The 15,769-nt window shown below is 37.1% G+C and overlaps 1 protein-coding gene across 2 annotated transcripts in view; it reads right to left on the bottom strand.

Annotated features, from left to right (window-relative positions):
- LOC102229614 (neuronal PAS domain-containing protein 2-like) overlaps nucleotides 1-13,570 on the bottom strand; it is a 47,484-nt gene extending 33,914 nt beyond the window's left edge. For both annotated transcript variants that reach the window (XM_023342055.1, XM_023342056.1), the window contains exon 1: nucleotides 13,414-13,570. The gene's annotated coding sequence lies outside the window, so the exon portion shown is untranslated. The remainder of the gene's footprint in view (nucleotides 1-13,413) is intronic.
- Between the last annotated feature and the right edge of the window lie 2,199 nt (nucleotides 13,571-15,769).

Raw genomic sequence — 15,769 nt, 5'->3', positions numbered from 1 at the left:
ATGTGTTTCACAACTCTGATCTTTTCCAAACCAAAAAAAAAAAAGATTTTATAAAGAGTTGTGCATCAGAATAACTTTACCATCTGTGTCCAATCCTAATGATCAGCTACTTCCTAATATGACAAACTATAGTGGCGGTCACCATCTGAAAGACAAAGTTACTGGTTTTTAAAAAAAAATCCCTTAATCCTTTTACACTTTGCAACAACTTTCTGCAGGCGGCGAAACATTACCCAACGACATTATGGATGTAAACAGCGCCAGGGCGTTGATATAGATTTATTCCTAATTAAGGTTGGCTGCTGTGCCAGCAACCAACAAGTGTGAGACATCTAAGATTCATAAAGATCTCCCACATTTCACTGCATTATTCACCGTCCGCCTACATAGAGATTAGTTCTGCTCTTTTATGTAGGTCATGCTATTGGATAATGAGATGACATTTTCTGCTCATAAGAAGGCATCGCCGGATAGTAAATGCTCATTGTTGCCTCGTGCGTGCGTCTTTTACAATCCTTCGTCCAGACTGTTTGCAGTTACAGCAGTGAAAAGGGGGGATTATTTGTTTAATTACTGGGATATTAAGCCATATTGCCTCCAGCGACATCTGCGGCGCTGGTATTGATGATGTCACGGCGGCCCCTGAGCTGAACCGCTGACTGTCATTAATTAGACTGGCACGGCTGTTCACTCTGTGTTCCCATGGTAACAATGCACTGTGTCTACTTTCTCCTAACCAATGCAGCCATGTCCATCAAGCTGCTGGTTTCCATTTTCTTCAGGTCGAGGAGATTTTTCATCCATAGCTCAGAAACTCATTTACCTCGCTGTTGAGTGTTAATGAGGTGGCAGGAGAAAAAAAAGCTTTCCGCCTCTGTGATCTGACACTTTTAACTCACCGAGTTAACTCCGAGCTCTTATAAGGTTTTCCCCAAAATAATATTAAGAACAAACAAACAACGGAGCGCGCTGTGCTGAAACCGACGCGGTTATAAACAGGCTTAGCGTTTCATGTTCTCTCTTTTACAGTCTGTAAAGTTCAATGTTGATGTTTTACTTTCGTCACTGTGGAAAAACTGGGAACACTTCATGCTTCAAACCACTGAGCTATATCTTCTCCCACAAGGACAAGAACATTACATCAGAAGCCAATACTCTCCCTGCATTGACCAATAAGAAATCCACTTAAAAACAGAAAAAGGGAACCTTTGCCTTTATGTAACCATTCTTTAGTCCAGTTCAAGCTAGCCGATACTGAACTACAGTCTGCTCTGTCTCATAAATGGAGCACCGATAAATAAAAGCCGAGACTTTGTATGCTATATTTTCCAACACAAGAAGCACTGATCAGTAACACGACTAATTATTATTGCATCGCCGCAGCAGCGCAATCCCTCAAGTATTGTCAGTCTTAACTAAGAAGCAGCTTCAGGGTAATCTTCCACTGATAACAGCTCAACTATCACACCGTCTGTGCTCCATTCAAAACACAAATCTGCTGTTAATAACGAAAGAACAAAACAGATTTCCATTATGCACGTTTTGTGAATAAACAATTTCTTATTAGAGGCATCTGTCAAGTAAAAACACCTCCAACAAACTGCAAGCTCTTAAATGTGAAAATATTTGTTAGCAGCCTTGGAAATGATGTAAAGGCCTTAAATTAAATTGACCTTCTACTGCTGAAGCAAAATTAGACACTGAAAATGTTGAAATCTAACTTTTAATTTGAGCACATTCATTCAGTTTATGGAAAATAACTTGTTTATCAAAATAACTTTTGGCACAGAAGCGCTTCAAGGATGTTCATTAATAGAGACCAGCAAGTCTGAGAGTGTAACATCATTATTCACAAAAATGAGTGATTTACCACACGAGCTTTTAAAAATAATGTTAGAAGTTGCAACAGAAATAAACAGGGTGAAAAACAACATATGAAAAACTCCTGAAATGTTAAATATATTAACGTTGTGTGATATCTTTTCAGTTTTCTTCAATTTTTAACTTCTATCTTAAAAAATTATACTCGCCTAAAGTCCAGTGATTTATTCTTTCTCAGTGGGACTTTTATAGGAAAAACTCTTGATGAGTTTTGTGAAAGCGGTTTAAAAGTGAGCATTTTAGTAAAAAGACAAAAAAAAAACACTCCAGGTGGAATAAAAGAACATGTAAGCATTAATATCCACTGTTAAGTGATAAAAATGTAATGCTAACTCAAAAAGCTCTGATGACAAAAAAACATGCGAGACTACGAGTAAGAAAACTTGCTCTTACAATTCAAATGGATGTGGCTTACAAGATTATTTCTTTAATGTCTCTACAGGACATTTATCCAAAGCATTAAACAATGGTTCATCACCAGACACCCAATCATCTTTAAGTACTCAAATTAAAGGTTGGACTCTTCTAGACTGTTTGGTGTTTGATCCAGCCACTGCAATAAGAGAAGGCTTAACTTTAAGTTTTCTTTTATATCGCTATATACCAGCTGTGCCAATAATTCTGTTCTCTTTGGTTGTGCAGATTTCTTTGGCAGATCCCATGTTTACTCTCCGGTGATGCTCTACCCCCCCAAAAAAGCTGTTTAATTACACATTTACCGCATGGCACACAGAGCCACTGTGGGTGGCCACATCCTTTCAAGTAGACCCATAAAACAAACATCCTTTCACCAGGTGGAGGGCACTCTTAAATTTCCTCAAAATTATATTCTTTCGACAATTCTAGATGAATTACCAAAATTATTCCAGCCTGTTTTTGTCTGCTGCTACTGCTTGGTGGGGAGGAAAAAAGTAATTACCTAGCTCCTGATTCTTAAAGGGCCACACTCACTAACAAAATTAAAGCAAATTTTATGACTATATTGCAGGCAAGATATCGCTGGTTGTTAATGTTATGATTGACCATTCCAGTAAATGTTGTTACGGATCATTTAAGCGTTTGGTTTTTGAGGATTTTATTGTTTAGTGTCGCTTTGAACATGTGTACAATGGGTTTGTGTCTTTACTCACCAGGACGCCTTCATAAAAAAAACACTTCAAATCATAGGAGTTTTCATTTTCCCTGTTAAATAAAGGCACTGTTTGAGCAGATATGTAGGTCACGATTCTAGGACATGAGTGGAAAGGGCAATGCAGCGTTTTCTCTACTCACTGCAGCCTTTAGAAAAACATCACAGATTATATCTTTGATTAAATTCCTGCCAGTGAAAGAGTACCACGTATCATTTCCAATAAAAGGAAACAGTGTGAGCTAACAGGCAGAATAACGTCAAAGTTGTGGAATCATCTGTGAGTGTTTGTGAAACCATAGCAAGTCACTCAGTTATTCTCAGATTCTCCGGTGAACTCCCAACAGCCCTCTAGCAAGGAGACGATGGAAAAAATTACCTTATGTCTCCATTCCTATCTATTGCTGTTTAATTTTCCTTGTTATGAAACACAGCCGTCCACTTTTCCAAAGCTTTTCCAACCAAACACACAAACTCTCTCTCCCATTACGATTCAGGTTTCTCCGAACAGAACGAGAAGCAGCATTTAAAAAAAACAAAACAAATTATTCTAACTTAGAGAAGTGAAAAAAATCAGAAGCTTTGAGATTTTGTTTTTGCCATATGGCTATTCTTTTTATTATTCGGTTATCTACAAATAACGATTTTTTTAGATCCAAGATTAAATGAGAATTTAATTTCAGGATTTGCTGACAAAGTTCACAGCTACACAATGTATTTTCTATATTTTGCAGAAATAATCCCTACAGATGCACCAATCAATCACTCAGAGATAAGAATCAACCAATTTTCAATCGTTCAAAAGCATTGACATTGCAAAACGCTGAAAAATCTTCTCTCCTTATTCATAAATGCATCAAAACTAGGAGCTCCTGCCACTTTTTGGACTATAAACACATCAGCCAAACACTTTTTTGGTCACAACTCATGACCATAATCAAAGGTAAGACATTGATGGGCCGGTAAATAGAAAGCTTATCTTTTTGATTTACCTCAACACATAAGATTGGATCAGTTCCAAGGCCCCAAGGCCCCGAAGCCCACAATCCCGTTCGATCCTGGAATCACTCAGGATTCCAGCCAGGAGACATAATCGCTCCATCTTTTCGTGGCTGAAAACCACAGCACCAGAGGAGCCGACGAGGACCCATGTTTCCAAAACAACAATATATTTAAGAGTTTTGTACACATGTTTATGAGGTATAATAATAACAAGTAGCTATAGAGAGTGCTGTAGCTGTCACACAACTGTGAAAACTGCAATTGTGCAGCTTCTAAAAAAACAATATATGTGCATATTTGATTGGTGACAAAAAGAAAGGTGTTGAAAAACTGCAGCTGCTATTCTATTTTTTTACAGTACTATGAACTTGTACACCACTTTAAATGTGAATTAGTATCTATATATACCATGTCCTGGTATTCGATACTGAAATATATGAATCTCAAATCAGTCTTCAGAAGTGAAACCTGAGTCTCTAAGGTTAAGTATAACAGCAAATTGTAATACAACTCTCTCTGACGTTTAATGAGCGTAAAAAGAATCACAGTCATGGAAAGGATTACTACCCATCACTGAGCTTTTGTCTGTTGACATGACAGATTGCAGATGACTTAACTGTGTGGGAGTGATCCTTTCATATGGTCTGACATGGTCATTTTGTCTATTTGACTCCTCAAAAACAAACAGCATTGTAATGCACACACACAGACAACACCCTGTACCGAAGATCTGATTCAAATCTAGGTCACACACACACGCACACACACGGGGCCAGGCCCACATATATTGTTGAGGTATTTTAACGCATACTGAAGCCACTCCCAATTCAAATGAGTAACTTCCTGTCGTAGCAGCTTACGGTCAATAAGAAAAATACAAATCAGAGCAAAGGAAACATTCAAATAGGGGTGGTTACGATAATTCTGCCTGCAATTAAAAGCATTCTCTTTTGTAATCTTCTAATTATCTTAACTGTTTAACAGCGGTTGCTGGCTATTACCTCAATGCCATTTGATGCCAAGCTTCAAATTTGGGGAAAAAAAAGAAAAGAAGAAAGAAACCGATATAACGTGACTGCTCTAAGCCCCAGGAATTTTAAACAATTACATTTAGAAAGATAATTATCTGAATCACCCTGCAGTGTGTCTGAGCAAGGAGCTGCTGACGACAATTACTGTGTGTTCTGGCGCAAGAGATCAGCAGCAGCAGCAGCAGCAGAGGATGATGACGTCTGCAGAGGCAGTTATATAACCTGGGCTAAACATTTTGTCTGTCATGACTGCAAGGTTAAAGAGAGTGATATGAATGCCTGCCATAGTCTCAGGAGTCATGTGCAACATGGTTCCAGTGGCCAAAGGAAACAGAGCGTTCCACAAAGGAGGAGCAGCGCGGAGCGAGAGGAAATGTCCTTATTTGAAGCTAACAATTACCATCTCTGTCTCCTTCTCTTTGGAATTTAATTTGATGCAAAAAAATAAATAAATCACATTGTTTCTCAGCAGAATTCATAATTTCAGTCAAGATATTTATGGAAGTCAGACAATTTTGATCTAAGTAAATACAGATTCCTGGGTTTAATAATGATTTCAGTTATTGAGGGGAAGTGGGGGCTTCAAACTGTCCTGCACCAATTTAAAAACAAAAATCCACAGACAAAAAGAAAATGACCATTTCTAAGGCTTTAGGACTTCACAGTGTGACCATAATCCACACACAGAAAACGGTGCTGGTCACAAAAGAATCGGTTTAAAGCTAAGTTTTTGAAAAAGAAAGGCCACACCTGGATGGTACAAAAACTGAAAAAAATCCTGAATTTTTATGGAGATAAAGTGAGATTAAACAGCTGGCTTTGATTGAAACACTAAAGCAGACATGCAAAATAAAAAAAAAATGGAATAAAAAGCTCACCAGTACATAAAAAACATTAGTAGTTGTAAACAATGGTGCTTTCATTGCGTTCTACTAGAGAAAATAGTCTTAGAAATTAAAAGTATTTGTCTGTTTTTGCAAAAGTATCTACAAAAAAACCCCTCAAACCTGGGTTATTACTACACAAGTAATTTCAATAAGCTTTTTAATGTTTATAACTAGATTTCTTTGTCCTTTTTCCATTTTAAAATGATTACCAGAGCTTTATCTTTAAGGATCTTGCCAAACCAAGCAAAGTCTACAGAGAAAAAATAAACCTTCCAGCAACAAACGCTCACAGGCTTTTAGCATTAGTCTAAATGCAGCACAAGAAGAAAAGGGAGATTGTTCTCTTGAACATTGCTGTATAAGAATCAAAATGATTCAGGCTGCAAAACAAACAGAACGTGTGTTTTGGAGCACGTAAATCCAGATTTGTTTTTAGTTCTCTTCCACATAGAGAAATGGGAGTGTGTGGGGAGAAATAAGCCTATACATTCTAACAATAAAAGTATTAAAATATCAAAAGAGACCAGCAGCATTTTATCCATTAAAATAATAAAATCTTTTAAATCAAATTCTCCATTGATTTATTATGAGCATTACTGTAGCACCAGCAATAAGTTTGAACCTCACTAAGTCACAGGATTTTCTTTTTTTTTTAAAAGTTGATACAGATTAAACAAAACAAATAACTTATGCACACTTCTGTATTTCTTGTCATCCTAATTAGGCAGGAAGTGATGACATCTAATAAAGAGTGTGAGAGTCAGCATAAAGTGCAAGTTTCTACAAGTTCTGATCAAATGGAGCATCAAATGATTCCCAAGTAAGAGAGACTGGGAAGAGGTATATTACTCAAGGAAACCATTACAACTTTAGGCCAGTATCATCTGGAAGCATAATGAAAAACTCATGGAACTCCTGTCAACAGGTCCAAATCTCCTGTTTTCTGCTTCTAGTCTGAGTGTTTATGTAAAATGAAAAGAAAAAAAAAGGGGCGAACAGATGGTCTCAGTATGTGTGGTTCCGACTGTGAAGCAACCGAAGAGGAGCCGTTATGTCAGAATTTGAGGCAACACTTGAACAAGGTTGCCACGGCACTCAGCGGCAACATGCTATGCCATCTGGTTTATGGTAGCATCTTCTGTTTTTCAGCATGTCGGTGACACAAAACCTTCCTAAGGGCCTTTTCATCAAGAAGCAAAGACATGTAGCGCTGCGTTGGAGAACCTAGCTCTCACAGTCAGAGCAGCGAACATGGTTAAAGCTTCTAGCAACACTTTTCAGCGAAATAAGTCGTATTCACTTGACATGATTTATCACATATTTTATGAATAGTTTTTGATTTGTTTTGCTGTTCTGTTGTAAATGGTTCTTGATTTCTGATCATATCTACCAAAAACAGACTTCCGCACACATGACTCTGGTGTCGTCACGCAAGGCAGAAGGCGACGTTTTTTCAGGTCAGCTAAGGTAGCTATGAGTTCAGACGGCAGGTAGAGTCACATTACTACCAAATTACATAACTACGTAACTAAATGTAAACATTTAAGCAAGAATGTAAAATCCAGGAGGTGAAATCCACAAAGCTGTGTTGTTATTGCTAATGAATAGCTATTAAAATACCACGAGAAATACATTTGTGGACATCAGAATAGACATTAAAATGTTTGTTTTTTTAAATTTTGATCACAAAACACTGTGAACCGCTGGTATTCATGAGGGTCAGGGGTCATGTTAGACCCCCTTCAAGAATGCCTACAACAGCCTAATAGTTTTGATACCAAATATGCCACAATATGAATTAATACCCACAATGTGAACAAACTTAGCACAACAACAGAGGTTAACACCTACAATCTTTCTTAGGTCTGCTCATTGGGGTACAGCCAATGAGCACCATAAAAAATGAATGGTGCTCCTGGATTGAGTGCTTTGTAAATGCCAGCCAATAACATGTCAAGTAGAATTGGACCTGTATCTGTTGACTGATGCCAAACAAAGCACATCACAACACTTCAAAGACGACATTAGTGTGGTTTTTGAGTATGTAAAAAAAAACTTTTATTGGTGATTATCCCTACATTTGTGCGTATTTTTTAGCACAGCTTATATGACTGTTATTTCCAAGCTGCAGAAAAATCTGTTTTTAATGTCCGTCTGCACCAAAGCAACAGTTGCGCTCCCTTACTCTGAGAAACGAAAACACAAAGGCCAAAGAAAAGACTGATATGATTAGGAAGAAAGCAGAAAGAATTCAGCCAGTGACTGACTTCAATAAAATTAAGCTTCAGAGGAAATCATTCAACCAGCCAATTCAGGACTAGTAAATACAGATCAGGAAAGACAAATTTGTCTACAGACATTTTAAATATTTGGATTGAGAATAAAAATGGCTTATTTCAATATAACTGAGCAAACTCGATAAGTTATTATCCACAAACACAATGAAAACTGTATTTTTGTAGCTGAATGTATTCAATGCTCTACAAAGTTAAACAAGTAGGCTTTACTTTGGGATTCATCTTTGCCCTGAAATAAAGACATTTTGGGGTCATTGGATCAAGCTTTTAAAATTTAAATACAACTCTTCTCAAAGTTAAAATAAAGACTTTATTTTAGTTGTGTCCTGCCTGTTTGTTTGGAGAAAGGTTTGTTCTAAAGAAAAAAAAGCCTCATCTTCATCAACCAGGCAAAAAGTGTTTGAAACCAAGCAATAAGTTAGAAAATATGACTGTTCACAGTAAGGCAGATAAAGAGAAAAGTCCATTTCAAGGAGAAATCTGTGAATCTTCAGGGTTTCCTGTGTATTATAAGCCTGAAGGGCCACCAGACTTTACTTGGGCCCCCACCATGCTAAGAATTGCTTATTTATTTTAGTTTTTTTTTAAAGTTTGTATTTTTTAAGACTTTATAGTCAGTATTCAAGCATTAATCTTCCAAAAACACATAATTATCAAGTGATATTTTCAAATTTCCTGTTAACTTTAAACATTTTTAAACTCAAAAACACGGCAGGCTGCTGAATGAATGACAGCCCTAGCACCCAACCACCAGGCTTAGCAAGTTTTCTGGGGAAACCCTGATCTTAATAAAACCATAAAATGTGGTTTGAAGACAGCTTCAAAATACAGAAAAAAATCCAAAGTGCAGGATTTACAGTAAAGCTTCCTTTACTAAAACAAATTGTATTCAATGTGAATATATTTTTTTTACATCTTTCTGCTCAGATTTGCAGAGCTAAACGTTTAAAGAAGTCCACAATATTGTTCACGTGAGAGCGCTGACGTTAAAGCAGTTTTGCATAATTCGCAACCTGTGCCGTTTGTCAACCTGTTGTCAGATTTCACTCGGTTTTGTGCGGCTTTGAGATCAATCAGCGAAGGCTGAACATTCAACATTCATTCTCTGTGGAGCGGGGCTCTGTTTTCTTAAAGAGACAGCGCGGGGAGTGGATCCCGTTTGCTGCTGCGTAGGACTGCACCATTTGTGCATGCCTGGTCACACTAAGCAGCTCTAGCAATATTCAGACTAGCATTCAGTTTAAGCTTGCAGGACATGGCCCAGTAACCTACTTTCCTCACAACATGCTCAGTAACATCAGAGACGAAGCCGTGTGTCATCAGTTAACTAACCTTCACCACTGCCGAGTTTTAGGGGAGAATGAGCAAAAATCTAGAGTCAGCACTGCAGAAGCAAAAATAAGACATCGTTTGTCAGCTCAATGAATCTGAAAAAGACATTTTCCATAAACCTCTTTCACTGTTTAGTCTAGCGGCGGAGACAACCACACTGTAACGTTGAACATCAGGAAAGAGGGGAGTTTAAAGAGTTACACTTTATCAAAGCAAAATGTGTGACCAAATAGCTGATGTAGTCAAAAAATAAGGACAAAATGGACAGGCTGTCTTGATGTGAACAATTTCTTAGTACAACCAGAACAGAGCATATCCGTATGATCCTGTCTCACTGAGTACATCAGGTGATATACCCCACAGGGACCCTTGTGTTTGTGGGTTTATAGTCCAATCCTCACAAGAAATACAGAGGCTAACATGCTGAATGTTTGCAGCTAACACACGTCTGCACTTGGGCTGGTTACCAGTATTAACGCATCCAAAGGTTTTAAAAGCATACAGCTTTAAACTGGGTTTCAGGTGTGCTTTGCTTACAAAGAGTAGAGGAGTGCTGCCCTTCCCATACCTGCTGCTGCACACTGCAAGTCAACTGGCTGAAAGAAGAATTTTTCCCAAACTGTTTAGATAGATCTTTGTAAACAAAGTAAATAAAACATTTTTTTTAAAAGTACTAACAGTCATGGTGTAAAAACTAAAGCAAACCATGGCTCATTTTTCTTACGCTAATTCAAATGTTAGATTTATTATTCTGGCCAATAAGGAAGTTGGTGTAAAAGCTGCTTCTAAAGTCAGTAGTTTTTATCTTTATTCGATATTCTTGCTGTAGTGTAGAGCTCCATGATGCACTGAATCATAATCATCAGTAGAATATCAGTGTATGCAATACAGCTATAGGGAAAAAAATACTTAAATGTCATTTTTAGTGTGGTATTTTCTTTAAATCCTATTCATTCTCACCTTTCATGTCAAACTCAGATAGACTTTCACTGCACTTGATGTACACACCTACAATGTTTCTGAATAAAATATTAAAACATATAGCGGGCAGAAACATCATAAAGATGGAAAAGGGGGAAAAAAATTAATTGTGGTTTGACCCCAACCAATGTTATTATCACAACACCCAACCAGGGTTTCCCCCAGTGTATTTTAAGCCTGGCAGACCACCAGGCTTTACTTGTGCCCCCACCAGGCTAAGCATTGTTAATTTTTTTAAGTCTTTTTAAAATGTTAGCATTTTTTAAGGCTTTATAGTTTATGATCAGGTATCAATCTTCCAATCTCTCAAATAATATCACATAATTATCAAGTGATATTTTAAAATTTACTGTCAACTTCAAACATTTTTTAACTCAAAAACACGACGGGCCGCTGGATGAATGACTGCCCTAGCGCCCAGCCACCGAGCTTAGCAAGTTTTCTGAGGGAAACCCTGCTCAATAGTAGCATCACAATAGCATGTTTTCTTAAAGTCTTGCAACCCCAACCGAAATAACAACACATAAATCCTATAGATAACATAAGTATGTTTTTTTTCTAATTTATATATTAAACTATTTTCTTGCTTTTCTTAGATAAATGAAAGCAATTAGTTGATATTTATGTGTAAAATATTGTGAAACTGTTTTTTTATACCAGGTACTTTCTAAGGTAAGGAGCACAGTTGATATGCAGGCAGCACTGCATCTGTCTCCTTATAAACAACTCTACGCACCCAAGTACGATTTCACCTAATCTATGTAAATTCAGATCGACCTATTTAGTAACAAGACTAAAAAAAAAAAAAATGTTAAATCGGTGAGAAGCGAGAGAGATAGTATGAGTCATGAGGCTGGCCCAAATGTTAAGCAGCATGATGTAAACCGGAGCATATGGTGCCATGAACACCCCAGTTCAGTCAGTCATGGAGCAGCTCGTCCTGCCCTACTCAGCTGTCAGCATACATCCTCATCACTATTCATGTCTGCTGAGGCAATCTGGGTATATTAAGGTAGAAAACCAGTAAAAGAAGATGGCTTCAACATGGAGACCCATCATAACATTCAAACTGAACTGAATTTAACAGCAGTTTCTGAAAACCGATTCACTGGAGCAGCTTTTCATTTCCTCAGGTCAACTAAATGACCTGTTACAAAATATGTATCAGTCAGTCATAGGGAGCTCAGAAGCTGAAAAACATTTCTTTTTAATGATCAGTAAGTCGAAGAGTGAAATTATGTTTTTGTAATTTTTGTTTTAATACATCAAGTGCATCACAAGTACGAACGTCCAGCATTTTCTGTCAGTAGACAGATCAAGCAGCAGCATGTATTCTGGCATGCTTTTATTTTCTATTTAAAATAAATCAAACAAAGGTTTTGGATATATCCTTCAAAGCTGATAATCTGGTAATTCCTATATTTTCAAAGTTAGTGTATCTATGAAACAACCTGCTGCAAATATGTTTCTCCTTTATCTGATTCAGTCCTTCAGAAAAAAATAAATCTGAATGGTTAAAATCAGAAATGACATATCAGACTTCAAAGAAATTGAAAACAAATCTGGACTGGTGCAGTTCTACCTCTTACCAGTTAATTAATCAACCAGTTAATTAATTTTTTTTTTGTTTTGCTCCACTCTAACAGGCATGCAGTTGAAGTTGCTTTACAACCAAAATACAACAATAAAAATAAAACTGCATACATTTTCACATGCAAGTGTAGCTAAAAATGAAGTAGTAATTAACCAAATGAAGGTTGGTCAACAGGAATAAATAAGCAAATAAGTATTTACGCAAAAGGCAAAAAGCAATCATCAATAAAAATTAAATGCAAACTCAAAATGTACAACAGAAGAAATTCGCACTGCAATCAAAAGGCAAAAAGGTTATGAAAAAAGAACTGATTTATTTCCTGAATTAATGCACCGTACAAAAGGGAAAATTTCATCATATTTTAACTAAACAAGAGGAGAGATGATACAGTCAATTTAATTGTTTCTGGTTTGAATACTGCTGTTCACAATCATATCCTGAATATACAGCACTTATTTCGATTTTACTTAGGTATTACTTTATGTTACTTGCTGCATGTTCTCCATTTTTTGGGACTGAGTAAAAAGAGACTTTAATCAAAATTAACCTTCATCATTGTCGAAATAAGTATGCAGCACAAAATTATCATAAATAATACCACTAATTTATTAATTATATTTGTTACTGTTATTTGTTTCATAATTACTATTAGCACATCAGACGCACTTTGCATACGGCAAAACTTAAATGTTATTTATTTATTTGTTTAGTCATTTATTCTTTTAGATTTAGGTACTGGAGGCAGTAATAAGCCTAAGTGTGGCCAAGAGCAACAGCAGGTTTCCAGGTGGCTGTGACAACCAACAGCCCACTAAGCTTCATTATACAGCAGCCACAACACTTCTGTAACGGGGTCAGCCTTTAAATCAAATCAGCCTCAATCACTGCTAATAAGTGAAAAAAAAAAACCCACTCAGTTTTCTATATTAAATTAACACCACCAACGGAATAAGTCAGACTTAACCAATAACTGCGTTTGTATTTTATAAATACAAGGGGGAAGGGAGGGGGGAGGAAATAGCAATAACCAAACTGTTACGTAGCCAGCAACCTTAACTGTGATTTAATCACCTCGTCTACGACGGCGGGCAGCGTATATACGCTCAGTTCAATAAATGTTTGACATTTATTTATCCACAACGCCAGAGTCATTTTCCACCACCAAGAAAAGAATATTCCAGATTCCTTCAATGAGCTTGTACTTTTCGAGCCGTCAGCTAAACTCCAGCCAACAACAGGTACTGGTCAAAGTGGCATTATGAAGATGGGAGACACCTACCTGCCTCCTTCTGCCCGACAAAACGCTGAATCCAGGAGACAGCGGGAAAAGTGTGCCTCTACGGACGAAAAACAAGAAACCGACTTCCTTACAATCCAAATGCCCTGCCGAAGAGATGAAACTGCAGCGCCCGCCGGGCTTGACGTGCGATATTCCTCTTAAATCTGAGGTCCAGTCCGCACACCTGACATGTTACAGCTTTGGTGAGGCTGACCAGCGCCGGGGTCCAGTCCGCAGCCAGCCTGACAGAGAGGCACACAGAGAGGCTGAATGAGCAGCTGCCAGTGTGCGTCCACACTCAGAGTCCCGCCCACTGGTCTACATACTAAATAAAGTTACTGAGTCAGTGAATGAGGGGAGTGTACATGAGGATAACATTTACCACAGATAACCGCACCTTTAGGTGAGCAGAAAATAAACAATAAATTATGGCTGATGGGACGAAATTCAACAAGTCATAGCAAAAACAAACAAACAAAAAAACAAGACTGTCGCTTTCTCAATACTGCAAATCAACCATTTACTAACTATTATTATTATTATTATTATCATTTTTTCCCCCATATGTGTCAGTTGCATTGCTGTCCTGAACTTGAGCAGGTCAGATTTTGTGATTACATAGTTTGACGCAACATCAGACGCTGCAGCGCCACCCTCAGGTCAATACTGAAATTATCCTGCAAAAACATACGGGAGAAAAGACATAGTATTAATATATAAAAAACTATGTAGTCATCACCATGTTTTATGTAAAACCTAGTGATTTTAGAAATAATGTTCTTGTCCGCTGCTTTTTAAGATTGTTTTATATTTAGTGAATTAAACGTACAGTACAGACCAAAAGTTTGGACACAACTGTGTGTCCAAACTTTTGGTCTGTACTGTATATGATGGCATTTCAAAACCCTTTGCATTAAAAGAAATAGGTTAAATTAGGGGGGGGGGGTTAAGTTGTTTTCTTTTTCTGTTTTGCTGACAATTTTCTGTTTTCACAATTAAGCCAACCTTGGAAATTAAGGTACATGTTCATTGGTCACTTTATGCCTGAAGTTGACATTTATACAAATGGTAAACAGCCCATTGCAACATGTAAACAAGTTAAAGTAAAGGTTTGTATTACAAGTAATTTATTTATTTCGTATATAGTTCCAAAAATAGTTAAATACGGCACTTCAGAAATTGTCAGACTGACCATAATTTCATGCATTCTGTTGTGTTAGGGTGAGATTATATTCTTACAGCATTTTTTTTACTGAAGGATTAGAACAAAGCTAAACTTTAACAACTTAGACTGTAAGAAAGTGAAGCGTCTCTCATTTTATTTTGATAGGTATTTCTCTAGTCCCTTTTCGGAAAACAGCACGGAGGTGAACATGGTATGGCTCTGATTGTTGATATGCCACACTAACTCGTGTAAGGTTAAATATAGTGACTAAATAGCACTTGCTATGTACTATAATTTAGCAAACAGAGATTTTAGTGGCGAACCACATGTGTTCTGAAAGGTTTTGATGTGGGTTAAGGCAGCCAATAAGCCGCTGGACATCTGGCTGTTCTTCTATAACGAGCGTTTTTAAAAAAACATTTATACTGCAAAGACAAAAAGGTTCAAAAGTCTCTGAGCAAATATAAAGTTTAACATATTTTTCATTTAAATCTTGAAACAGTCAATTTTACAGCTTTCAGATTTAGATGAACCTCGGGGGAGTTTATACCTTTTGAAGCGGATGTTTATCCTGAGTTGTTGTGGCTATTACAACAATAAAAACAACAAAATCCCTTTTTTTTTTTTTGGAAAAGACAATCGGCTGTTAAATTTCTGAGAGAACAAATGGGAATATAACCAATGACATAATTTATGACAGCACATACTAAAAATGTGTATGCAATAGGTCAAAATTCTTCTACCAAATCATAAATCTCAAACCAGTGGTGTTCAGGCCCAGCATGGATCTAAATATCCTTTCTCTTGAGAGAAAAGCCTTTCATCTTAGCCATAAATTTAAACTGTCCAGCACCACTTTTCCCCTATTGTGTGTGAGGAGACCCATATGGGGCAGATATTTTGCCTTTCCAAATAAGAAAGTAACCATTTTTCGTTTCCTCATTTGGTTCAGGGTGAGTACAGCGTGTCACATTAATATATTTTGTGATAATATGTGTGCTGCAGTGGAGGAGCAAAAAAAAAAAAAAAAAGTGGTGCTACAATCAAGCTAAAATAAGACATCAGCATGTTTTGAACAATATTTTGGTAACAAGTTTGTGCTGTTGCACTGATTAATAGATGAAGCAAAGCTTTGTTAGTACAATTGGGAAAACACGTGACGCACCGTCTACTTTTCAAGTTTTCCCGCTT

Source organism: Xiphophorus maculatus, chromosome 11 (assembly GCF_002775205.1).
Source record: "Xiphophorus maculatus strain JP 163 A chromosome 11, X_maculatus-5.0-male, whole genome shotgun sequence".
Classification (NCBI taxonomy): Eukaryota; Metazoa; Chordata; class Actinopteri; order Cyprinodontiformes; family Poeciliidae; genus Xiphophorus; species Xiphophorus maculatus.
The sequence above is the reverse complement of the archived record's forward strand: the minus strand, read 5'-3'. Positions and strand labels throughout refer to the sequence as shown.